Source organism: Pipistrellus hanaki (assembly GCF_964339955.1).
Source record: "Pipistrellus hanaki genome assembly, chromosome: 12".
NCBI lineage: Eukaryota > Metazoa > Chordata > Mammalia > Chiroptera > Vespertilionidae > Pipistrellus > Pipistrellus hanaki.
In genome coordinates, this window is record NC_140514.1 from 20,198,357 (window position 1) to 20,211,453 (window position 13,097).

Genomic DNA, 13,097 nt, shown 5'->3' on the forward strand with positions numbered 1-13,097 from the left:
GAAATATAGAAAAGAATCAGCAAGACTTGGAATGCATTCAAGAATGGAAAAAGAGGGAGGAATTCAGGATGGCTTCAAGTCTTCTGGCTTGGGTGTAGGGCTGCTAGATTTAGCAAATAAAAATACATTCAGTATTTGTTCTGAGCATTGTCTGTTCTGTATTGTCTGATTGCTTTCTTGTTGAGTAAGAGAATGTGTTCCTCTACCCTCTGTCTTTCCTGTAAACTGGTAGTTATCTTTAGAGCCTTGCTTAGAGTTGATCAGTATGTTTAGGCACAATATTTCATAGTGGTGCTGTTATTATCAGGCATATACTGTCTGATTGTTTCACTTTAAAAAAAAAAAATATATATATATATATATATATATATCTTATTGATTTTTTACAGAGAGGAGGAGAGAGGGATAGAGAGTTAGAAACATCAATGAGAGAGAAATATCGACCAGCTGCCTTCTGCTGGGTCTGTGCCCGCAACCATTTTATATGCCCTTGACCAGAATCAAGCCCAGGACCTTTCAGTCCGCAGGCCGATGCTCTATCCACTGAGCCAAACAGGTTTTAGCTGATTGTTTCACTTTTAATGATGCCAAGATTGATCAGTAGGTTTCAGTAGGTAGTGTCAACCCACAAAGTTCCCTGTTAACCTTTCATCGGATTATTTTAGTATCCATTGATGATTATTACCTACATTCATTATTTAATTTGGAGTATTAGTGATTTTTAAAATTTTCTTTTTTTTAACCCTCACCTGAAGATATGCTTATTTATTTGAGAGAGAAAAGAAGGAGAGAGAAAGAAACATCAATGTGAGAGAGAAACATCAATCAGTTGCCTCCCATATGTATCCCAACTGAGGATCAATAGAGCAAACCAGGTATGTGCCCTGATCGAATCCACAATCTTTTGGTATATGGGATGATTCTCCAACTAAGTGAGCTATCTGGGCAGGGCTAAAAAAAAATATTTTATTCCTTCTCTATTTATTAGCTGGAATTCCTCCAGCTCCAGAATACTGTTGATCAAGGGACTAATGGAGTTGCCAAGCACTCAGGCCAAGTGAGGGTTGGCCTGGCCTTGTTCCATATTTAAAAAGATTAGTTCAGACTCGTTCCAACTGAAGTGACCCTTTGTGCTCAGATAATATTGAAGTCAGCAAATATCCTATGAAATGGAGGAGGGGAGAGGGTAGGGAGTGTCTCCCTTTTGCTCCAAGATAAAAGAGTTCTTTTTTAGTTTTAGGAGAGGCCTTTTTCAGGGCACAAGGAGCTCAGGGCTGCTGAGCACCTGAGGCCTGACCTCCAGGGACTGGCTGGGCTGGTGTGGGGAGGCCTCTCTTGAGCCTCTCCCACCTCAGTCAGGCTTGGTCTGAGGCTTTGGCTCTCCTATTCCTCTCCAGGGAAAGAGTGGCCATTCAACCATGAACCCAAAGGACCAAACAGCTGAGCCTCTGCTGCTGTGACCTCCTGGCCCCTCCCTCTGAGTCCTCAGATGGAAGGCCCTTTGCTACCCTGGTGTGAGCACTAGACTCCACACCTTCTTTGAGAAACAATGAACTGATCTCCTGCCTCGTGTTCCTCCCAGATCTGAAGTCTCTTCAGAAAGCCTCATGACAAACAGTCTCCTAGACAGGGCCCAGTTTCTGGGTTGAAGGCTCAGCTCTGAGACCCCAGGATTGAGTGGAGACTGGGCTCCATCAGGCTGTATGGACAACTCCTTACTCAGCGGCAGAATAAACCAAACAGGCCATTCTCCTTTTCTTATAAAAGACAGGCCCGCGTGGAAAAAGCAGCACCAACACTCATTTCTTGGAAAGATATATTTAAATTCTTCTAAAAATGTACTTTAGTAGGATTCCATGGTATACATTATTGTCTTTAAAATAATGAGACTTTTGCCGAGACCGGTTTGGCTCAGTGGATAGAGCGTCGGCCTGCGGACTGAAAGGTCCCAGGGTCAAGGGCATGTACCTTGGTTGTGGGCACATCCCCAGTGGGGTGTGTGTGTGTGTGTGTGTGTGTGTGTGTGTGCAAGAGGCAGCTGATTGATGATTATCTCTCATCGATGTTTCTAACTCTCTATCCCTCTCTCTTCCCCTCTGTGAAAAATCAATAAAATATATTTAAAAGATAATAATGAGACTTTTAATCCCCTCAAGGGACTAATTGAAAAAGAAAAAAAATTGTTTTTCAAAATAGTCGCCTGCCTTTAAGATGGTTACAAATCATAGAGGGAAATCTGTGTTATTTGTCTTCCCACCAGTAACCATTTAGCTTAGAATGACTTTTAGCTGTTTCAAGAAAATCAAATCCACGCTAAAAGCACAGTGGTTTTCCCTCACCGAGGGTGGTGGAAGCATTTTCCCCGGGCTGAGCACAACTGGCAGGGCAAGGGAAGCTGCTTGCCCCTGCACTGCTCCCCCTTAGACACTGGGTGGCAGACTTACCTTCCGGATGGAGGCATCTGGTGCCTTTGATCTAAGGGAAGCGACTGGCATCCTTTCCTTTGCTTCTAGCTGCCACACATTCTCAAGCAGATCCCAGGGGCATCTGGTGGGCTCCCAGGGAGAGTGTAACTGAGCTTTGGTGGAGACAGGGGGTGGCAAGGGGAAGAGGTGTCTGGTTTGGACCGCGTGGCTGCCCTGCTGCAGCTGCAGTGGCATCAGGCCAGCGCCTACTGGATCCCAGACTTCATGGTTTATGGCTACAGTGACTCCACTGTGTGCCAGCCGCGCCTCCTCTCCCCTGCTTACCCCAGGTGTAGGGCTTAGAAATGTCTCCAGCTTCCCTGGGCCAACTTAAGGTGCATGGTCTTTCAGATGTCCCAAACATCTGGGGAGGTTATGCTTTATGCAAGCTTCCATCAGATAAGGGGTCTTGCCCTGAGTGTGGGCACGGCTAACTGCCAGCAAGGAAATGCACAAGCCTGTACTACCATCTGGGGTTTCATTAACATTCAAGGAAGTGGGAAATAAATTCATGGAGACAGGCCTCCTCCCATCCCACGCAGGGTTTAGATGTCAGGATGCGTAAGTCCTCTTTGGGGCAAGAACCTTCACTGGTTTACTTCTGGGTCCCAGGTGTCTGGCACATGGTGAGGACTTAGTGAATGTTTGCTTAATGAATCCATGTTGATGCATTAATTAATGTTAAAAAAAAATCATTTAGTTTAACCTTTTAATTCTAGAAATGGTCCTCACTGGGTGGGAATGTATGTTTTCTAGGATGCCTGCCTTCTTCTTTCTTCCTTCTTCCTCACTTCCAGTTGATTCCACCCCAGCATCTCAATTTGGGATATGCCTGAACCTGTCTTACATCCAGCTGAAATCTCCCACACTGCAATTTGAGACAGTTCTTTTTGTGTGCGACCTCAGTGCAAGTTGATGATTGGATTGGGGACTCATATCATGATGGGCTGAATTGTGTCCCTCCAAAATCCGTATGTTGAAGGCCTAATCCCCAAGTTCCTCAGATTTGGAGACAGGACCTTTAAAGAGGAGATTAAGGTAAACTGAGGCTGTTAGGGTAGGCCCTCATCCAACGTGATGGTGTCCTCATAAGAAAAGGATACTTAGAACACAGACCCCAGAGCTCATGCAGAGGGAGGGCTATGTGAAGAGACAGCAGGAAGGTGGCCATCTGCAAGCCAAGGAGAGAGGAAAGCCACTCTGTTGGCACATTGATCTTGGACCCCCAGGCACCAGAACTGTGAGAAAATACATTTCTGTTATTGAAGCCATCTAGTCTGTGGTATTTCGTTATGGCAGTTCTAGCTAACAAGTACAAAATGATATGATACATGATTATATAACACACATGATATGACACATAATGTTTTGCCTCTTTTGTTGGCCTGTCCAGTGTCTAAAGGGTTATAACCTAACTGATGTGATGGTGGTTGAGGTTTCCACCCCCCTTCTGGCCCCCAGCTCTTGCTCAGTAGACAGTTGGGGATGAGAGCAAGACCTCCTAAGAAAGGACAGGTGTCCACACCTTTAGTCACGGCATGGGCTGCCCTCCAAAGTCCTTTTTAGAAAAACAGGCTCAGGTATGACAAAGACTAGGCTGGTACAGCCCTCAGGAGAGGGCTCCCCAGCACCACAAAAGCCAAGCTCCCCAAAGAGGTCAGCACGGCTTAAGCGTCCCAAAGGTCATCACATCAAGATAAATCAGCTTGTCAGAGAGAGAGAGCAGCAAAAGAGGCTGCTTGTTGGAGATTAGATCAGACCAGAGATTTCACAAAGGCAACACAACCTGGGGATTGGGGGCATGGGAGGGGCGGAGGAGGGGAAGTGCTGGCTGGGAAAGTATCAAAGAGAAGTTGAAACTCTCGAGTAAGAATCAGCCCAGTGAACACAGAAAAGGATTCAGTAGCAGTAAAGGCAGGGCCGTTGTTGGGGAAGAAACTCCAAGTATTTGTATCTACCATTCTCTCATTCTACCCTTGTAAGCTCCCTGTAGAAGGGCTGCTGCATATGGTTGTGAGGTTGTACATTGTAGGGTAGGAGGCACCATTCACAATCATTGTGCAACTCTAACTGGCAGCTCTCTGTGAAGCCAGAGACCGCAGGGAACCCAGAAGCCATTTCAGAAAGACTTGTGGCCTTAACTGGAGTAACTAACCTTTTCACAAACGTTGGCATGAGAGTGAGAGAATTCCAATCAGACTAGTGTAGCTGATGAAAGATGAGTGGTATTTCCTCCCAGGTATTTCCCGACTAGAGATGACCTTCAATTACAAAGCCAATGGTTCTTAGGGTCTCAGACTAAAATGGATATTTTTATTTATTTTTCCTTCACATTACATAGAAGCAGCTTAACCAGTATAATACGCTGACAGTGCTGCATATTTACATCCCAAAGTGTAAGTTATAGGCTCAGTGTTAGCCTAATGTGATTTGAAATGGGAAACCATAGTTGCAAATAGCCTTGAAGGTAATTAAACCCCAATGGGGGTTGGTAATAATGGAGCCATGACAGACCCCCTTTGCAATAGCTTACTCCATACAATAGGCTAGTGAAATTATGGACCCGACACACAATATATTTCATGAAAACTGAAAATGTATTTTACATCTCTGCAGCTGCTATGGCAGATATTTTTTTTCCTCCTATGGAGAAGAACATTACATTTTTAATTATGAAGTTGCTAGGGAAAATTGTGATTTGCCATTATTACTTACTGAGGAATATATGGCTCTTCTGAGAAACATCTCCCTTCCTTCATGGGTTTACAAGATAAATTTGGAAGGAAGAGTGATATATTGGCCATAATGTTGAGCAGGAGAAAGGTTGATGTGGTCAGAGCCATAAGAATGGGCTTATACGAAGAATCATTTTGATTTTCAGAGAAACTTGGAAGGGAATTTCTGTAATCATTGAGTACTCAAGAGGGCACTTCATTTTGGTAAACCCTAAAGCAGTTCTTGTATCCGGATGAGAGGAAGAAGGGAAGAGAGAGTGTGGGCCCGTGTGTTTTAAAGATAGTATTTTTCCCCCCATAAAAATTCCTTTTTTTTAATTCCACTATTCTACCCCATTGATCTGTTTTCCTTTATTGCAAAACTTCTCAAAAGTTGACTATTCTCTCTTGAAACAACTCCAATTCAGACTTTTACCTCCACTGTTTTATGAAACCAGCCTTGACAAGGTCACCAAAGGCCTCCAGATAGCTAAATGGATTGGTCAGTGTATAGTCCTCATCTTACTCTGCCCATTAGATATATTTGACAGTGGTTGATCATGCTTTTCTCCTTGAAATACTTTCAGGATATCATCTCTTCTGGTGTCTTACTACTTGTCCTTCTCAGTCTTGCCATCTCTGTTTAGATGCCTAATAGGTACCTAAAATATGTCCAAAACTAAACTCTTTTTTTTTAAAAGATATATTTTTAAAAATTATATTTTATTGATTTTTAACAGAGAGAAAGGGAGAAAGAGAGCTAGAAACGTCGATGAGAGAGAAACATCGACCAGCTGCCTCCTGCACACCCCCCACTGAGGATGTGCCCACAACCAAGGTACATGCCCTTGACCGGAATCGAACCTGGGACCTTTTAGTCCACAGACTGACACTCTACCACTGAGCCAAACCGGCTTCGGCCAAAACTAAACTCTCTCTCTCTCTCTTTTTTTTTTTTTTTTTTTTTTTTAAATATATTGATTTTTTACAGAGAGGAAGGGAAAGAGATAGAGAGCTAGGAACGTCAATGAGAGAGAGACATCGACCAGCCGCCTCTTGCATACCCCCTACCGGGGATGTGCCTACAACTGATGTACATGCCCTTGACCGGAATCGAACCTGGGACCCTTCAGTCCTCAGACCGACGCTCTACCACTGAGCCAAACCAGTTTCGGCCAAAACTAAACTCTTAATATCCATTATCTAGATGTGTTCTTTCTGCATATCAGTAAATGCTTATGCCAGCAATTTCCAACCTTTTTCATCAGAGGACACATATAAACTAATTACCAAAATTCTAGGCACACCAAGAATTTTGTTGTTGTGTTAGCTGTTGTCATTTTTCCATTTCACAATCTAAGGGAAAAGAGAACAGTGCCCCTGACTAAATAGTCAGGTATTTCATGTTTTTAAAAGTCTTTTTGGCACACCAGTGTGCCTGCTGTAGCACACCAATTGAAATCACTGGCTTACGCAAAAAATCTTATGGCCATTTTTAAAAATATATATTTTATTGATTTTTTACAGAGAGAAAGAGAGAGGGATAGAGAGTTAGAAATGTCAATGAGAGAGAATCATCAATCAGTTGCCTCTTGCATACCTCCTACTGGGGATGTGCCCCCCACTAAGGTACATGCCCTTGACTGGAATCGAACCCGGGCCGACGCTCTATCCACTGAGCCAAACCAGTTTCGGCTTGTGGCCATTTTTAACTTTGTTTTTATACCCCACAACCAGTCCTTGGACAGTTCCCTTCAGATTTACCTTCAAATGTAACAGCATCTAACCTTTACTCCCTACTTCTTCTACTATCTCCCTGGCTCAGATCATCTACCTCCCTGCTCTGGACGATGGCAATAGTCTCCGAACTGGATTCTGCTTCAGTTTTCCCTCCCCACCTCACAGACTGTTCTCAACGCACTAGCCTCAATTAACTCATCAATATTTAACACCAATAACTGCATACAGACTTGTCTTCTTCCTCTAATATTCCGCTGCCAAGAAGGGCATGGTCACTTCTAGGGAGGGGGACAAAGAGAGGTCTGGTAGAATTAGGACTTGAGTCAAGCTTGAATAATAAATGGGATTTGAATAAAGAAGGGAAGACAGACATTGTGTGCTGGAGAATACATGGGCAAAGTCCTCAGAGGAGTGAGTCTCCTGATGCGTTCAGACCAATGAAGGGCCCAGTGCAGTGGGCATCTGACATTCATGTTGGGGAGCGCCTAGAGAGATAGAATCGGGTCAGATGGTGGGAGGCTTTGAATGCCACTCTCAGGAGTTTGGCCTTTATCCTGCATTTTCTAGTAGGCTTGGGCACAAGGGGAGTGGGAGCAAGTATGAAATTCACTTAGCGTAGTTATCTCAGCTGCCTGCCAAGTAGTCTATTTAGTCCAATTCACAGGCAGAGCTTTGTTGAACATTGAGAAGTCACTTGCTCCGTGTGAATCCAATCACCACGGCAGGCACACCTCAAAGAGGGAACACACAGCCGCCTCTGAAAAGCCTGCCTCACACTCTGGCAACTCAATTCATGAATATGCTTTTCCAATGTCTGACGCTGCTGCTTAGCAAAGATATTATGGGACAAATCCTTGATTTGACCTTTTGTATCTCTATACATCCCACTGTGCTAAAAGCAATTATGTGCATCTTGTGTGTGGGCTGTTGGAATGGGGAGTCACTTAGTGACGGGTCCTTTTCACACTCCAACTGTCCTCTAGCTCATTCCTTTCCCCCTCGCACAAGGGCCCCGCACAGCAGGCCTCCTCTGCTGCTTGGCAGAGTCTAAAATGGAATTAGGGGGAGGCAAGCAGGGATGTAAACAGGTGGAAACAGTTCCTGTCATAGCGATTAGCATTCCCCTTGGGCAGGCACAGCTATGGATGAAAAATGGGGTGAAAGGGAGGAGAAAGCTAGCTGCGGAGCAAGAGGCATAAAAGGGGCGAACTCATTGTCAAAGGCACAGCCAACTTTCTACAGAAACTTCCTACAAAACAAAGCAACCCCAGTGTCAAGGTGGGTGGTACGATTTCTGTCTAGCAACAGATGATCTGTCAGCCGTCTTTTCTGCCTGTTGTAGACTTATGTGTGCTTATGTTTGAGTCATGTGATTACATATGTGTGCAAGTTTTGTTATCTGTATGTGTGAGGATATGCAGTTGTATCTGTGAGTGTCTGCATGTTGTTTACATGTTCAAGTGCCTGTCTGAAGGCCTATATGTTATCTACGGTATGTGTATATATTTATAGGCATGGATGCCAAAGAGAACACATTTGGTGTCTGTCTATATGAGTCTGAAGAGGTGTATACGGAGCATGCATGTATACATGATTGTGTGCATGTCTTTTCTGGATGTGGATATTCCTCTCTCTGTGTACACATGCATGGGGGTACTCATTGGCATGTATGAGAAAAAGGCTAAGTGAGAAAGAGCTTCTCTGTCCTCTTTGATGGAGCAGCTCAGCATGACTGTGGAAGCCACTCCAGTCCTGGCCAGAGAGAGAAGCTTTGATATTGCTAAATAGCCCAAGGGTCTGGTTCTTTGGGAACTGGTGCAGTTGACCCAGCTCCTCATTTTCCCCAAACTCCAGCTCTAAAAGAAGTTGACAGACACACTCAGAACTAGGGAAGATGTCCAGGAAGACAATGGAGGGAGAGAGTTAAAATGCTGGAGGCAAAACCCTGGAGGAATTGGGAGAAGATCAAGGATCTTCTCTGAGTTTTTGTATATAAACAATTTACAGAGGAAAAGTGAGCTGGCCTCTAGGGCAGGGGGGAAATGCAGACAATGAAATAATGGTGAGGAAAGTGATTTGCTCCCAGCCCAGGTTCTTCCCTGATTGAGTTGAGACTAGACTGGAAAAAGAGAGGAAATTAAACTGGCAGGTCGGGGAGGGTTATCAGAGCTGACCTAGGCCACCTCTGCTGTCTGGAAGAGCTCTCACCTCCCAGTCTACAATCACCTGATGGGCCACCATTGACTCTGGAAACTAGAGCAGAAAGGAGAAAATTAGCAAAGCCTGCAATCAGGACTATATGCTGTTATCCAAAAACCCTCCCAAACAGCAAATTCTACTGCAATTGCCAGCTTCTTGCCATTCCAACTTCCAATCAGCAGCATATGATCAAGGATGATCTTATCACCTATTCCAACCACCTTTGAGCCTCTCCTATTATTCTCAGGGTAGGAGGAGTTGATGAACCCCATGGTCAGGCAGTCTGCTTTTAAAATCATCCAAGAGACTCACTCAGGCAAACCTTTTATGATTACATGTTGTATGCAAATTAAGAATAGAAAGAGAAAACAACCCAAAAGCTATTAATGAGGGTAGAATCTGGAATAATCAACATTTAACATTTTGACATATTATGTGATCCCAGTTGTTGTTTTTTGTTTTTGCTTTTTTCTAGGTATGTAGCACAAGTTTTTTGTTTTTTTTTCTGTGTATGGGCACAAGAAGGTTTACAGTGATTTGAATGGAAAATAATACAATAATTAACAAATAATAATATAAGAATAAACTGTTTCATGTACTCACAACTGTAAACCTACTTTTGCCCCACCATGTATATATCTACAAGCCATTTTATAACTTATTTTATTCACTTATTAATATGTCTTAAATGTCTTTTCATGTCAATACAAATCTATACCATCATTTTAAATGGCTACTAAATATCTCATGGTATGGATATACCATCATTTATTTAACTAGTCTTTGTTTGTTAGATATTTAGGTGTGGTTTTTCTTTGAGTTCAAATTTAAAATTTGTGATAATGATAATTAATTTTCATTTTTAATGTTCTTTCATAGTTCCTTAGGTGGGGCTTGACCCTGGGGTTTTATCACTCCCTCTTCGCCTTGAGAATAATCTGAGAGGGCTCAAGGTGACCTGGGATGAGTGATAAAATTATGCAGGTCCCCACTCTGCTGGTTGGAAGCTGGAGTTGCAGGACATGGCCAGTTGCCATTAAATCTGTGGTGTTTGGAGGGCTTTCTGGAGTGATGTATGTTATCTGATTACAGGCACAACTAACTTTCTCTGGGAAGTAACCTTCCTACCCAGGATCTATACTCAATGACTGCATCCTTGAGGACCCTACATCGAACAACTACTTCTTCCCTCAGCCTTTCACACCGCAGAGAGGGACACAATCAGAGAGCAGACTTCTGGCAGACTTGTTCACCATCAGCAAAGAGTTGATTGATTGTAAAGGGGTTTTTCCTGTTCTGCATCATTCTGGTTTTCATTCCTACTGGATCTCCTAAGTTTATTTTGCCTGTTTCTGTTCCCAAATTAGAGTTCTTTACCATCAATTTTGTTTAATCAGCTTACTTATTCATTTATTCCATATACATTTATTCCATACCCACCTACTATATGCCATTCATTATCCCTAGCATCTTTGAAGACATGAAGTTAAGTGTTGTAGAAAGGGGCCTCATCCTAACCCAGTGGTCAACAGGGCCAAATATCAACAGGACAACGATTGAAATTTCTTTTGAGAGCCAAATTTTTTAAACTTAAACTACTTCTAACACCATTTCTTCAAAATAGACTGGCCCAGGCCATCGTATTTTATGGAAGAGGCACACTCAAGGGGCCACACTCTCGAGCCACAGTTTGCCGACTACAGTCCTAACCTGACAAGTTCGGGGAAGGCCTGATGGTGGTCTTGCAAACTAAAAGGATGGTCTGGAATAAAACTTTAACTTGCCCTGCCTGGTCTGGTTCAGTGGGTAGAGTGACAGCCTATGGACTGAAGGGTCCTGGGTTCAATTCCAGTCAAGGGCATATGCCTGGGTTGCAGGCTCAATCCCCAGTAGGGGTGTGCAGAAGGCAGCTGTTCAATGATTCTCTCTCATTTCAATGGTTTTTTACATTAATGTATGTAAAACACAGTCTTACTTAACATAAGTAAAACACAGTCCTTAGCCTTGGGGTACACTATTTCTTGGACATAACTTGGAGGCAAAGAGATAAAGCCAGAATCACAGTTCTCTTCTAAAGCTGGCTGAATACCTCTTTTCTCCATAAATCCCTCCCTGAGCAGGGCACTTCCCCATCTTGTCTGACATTTTTAAGCCATTACAGCCCTTATGCAGAACTGTCCGCACTTGAGACTGAGCCTCACAAGGCCAGGGCCTGGATACTACTTACCTTCATGTGCCCAATACCTGGCCCAGTGTCAGACACACAGCACAAAAAGCACTTAAAGAGTATTGTATAGAAGGGGTCAAGCAGGGGGGGCGGGGGGAACGGGGACATATGTAATACTTTCAACAATAAAGATTTAATTTTTAAAAATAAAAATAAGAATATTGGAAAGGAGAACAATGTGGTAACCACCGCCAGCCAGCCTTAGTCTTGCTCACCCCCCTCTTCCCCCCCCCTCCACACACACACACTGGGTCATCATGCCAATCAGCTGCACTAATGACCAGTCTTCACTCCTCTCAAAGACCTTAGCTAAGACTGTGAGCTCTGAAGTCAGGATGTGGGTTCAAATCCCTTCTCCTTCAATTAACGAAAGTGATCCTGGATTAGTCACCTAATAGATCTGTGCTTCAGTGTCCTAATTTGTGCAGTGCAATTTCTCCAGTCACTTTCTGCCATGGAGGGCCAAAGCCTAGAGACTCCCTCCCATCCCTGTTACCCATTGGCCAGAAGCTACCATAAGTAAAGCATAGGATCTGCCTGGAACCAAAGCAAGTAGGAGCTTCTGCCAAGTGCCCCTAGAGCTGCCAAAAGCAGTCGTTAGCACTACCCTAAGAGCAGGCCCCCAGACTGACAGCTGAGTGCTACCATCTGTGTTTCAAAGGCCAAGAGGGAAATGCTCTGATAAATCAGTTGGAAAGGGGCTGAATGGGAATATATATGTACCAGCGTGTGGGTGTGGCCAGAGGAGGTCACATCAAGTCTCATTAAGCTCTATTGACATGGAGGTAGTGAGAAGTTAAAATTGGTTTCTAGTGGAAAGTTTTATTGTGGATCAAAATCCAAAGTGCAAAAGGTTGTTTGATGTTTTCCTTTACAAGGCAGCTCATTGATGTGTAGGCTTAGCTATAATTTTGTTTTGTCTCCTGAGGCAAAGATTATAACAAGTACGTTTGAAAGCAGAAACATGTTCTCTCCCTCTCAACCCTTATCCCCCTCCCTCAACACCCCCACCCCACACACACACACTTCCCCGGTGGGAAGGACGAGGTTGCATCAGATCTGGCTGGGTTAGAAGGGGTCAGTTGCACAGGAAATGGAACACTTGGCAACCAGGGTGCAAGCCCCTTCCCCTGCTCTGCACTGCTCTGAAGTGTCCCCGTTCTGTCTGCTTTTATTACCCTAGCTGCAATTTCTACTACGTCCTCCCTGAAAAGGATCTCTCTCGTGAACATATTTGTTTATGTTTGCTTTTTTTACACCAAGTTGTTGATTGCCTTCTAATGTGCTAGTGTTGCATCAAGTTTTCACACTCTGCAGGGGAAGGCAGACACATACAGGTAACATTTACTACAAGTGAAAATCGTTTTGCTGGTAGAATGAGTATAGTGCAATAGTTGCTTGAAGGAGAGGCCGTCATGAAGATTCCAAAGTGCAGTCCCAGCACCCACTGCCTCTGTCCTATGTCCATCATCAGAGGGAGAGCAAAGGCCAATACGGAGAGCATCCCCTCCAGAGGAATTTGGGGGTACCTGTACCCCCACACTCCATGACAAAGCCCAGGTTGAATGTTTCAATCAGTCGGATAATCCACAAATCTTCGCTCATGCCTGCTGTGTGCACATCTGGGTGCTAGATGTCTCTGTGTAGGGAACATGGATAAAGAGGACGTAGGGGCTGCCCTCAGCAGTTTATAGTCTAAATGGAGAAGTTAAACACTCAGATAGCAAACATGTGGCAGGACGGGTTTTTTTA

At 43.9% G+C, this 13,097-nt stretch overlaps 1 long non-coding RNA gene across 1 annotated transcript in view; it reads left to right on the forward strand.

Moving 5' to 3' along the window:
• Positions 1–8,125: 8,125 nt before the first annotated feature.
• The window catches only part of LOC311631432, a 43,782-nt gene continuing 38,810 nt past the window's right edge, over positions 8,126–13,097 (forward strand). The window contains exon 1 of the long non-coding RNA XR_014796584.1: positions 8,126–8,197. This is a non-coding gene — a long non-coding RNA (uncharacterized lncRNA). The remainder of the gene's footprint in view (positions 8,198–13,097) is intronic.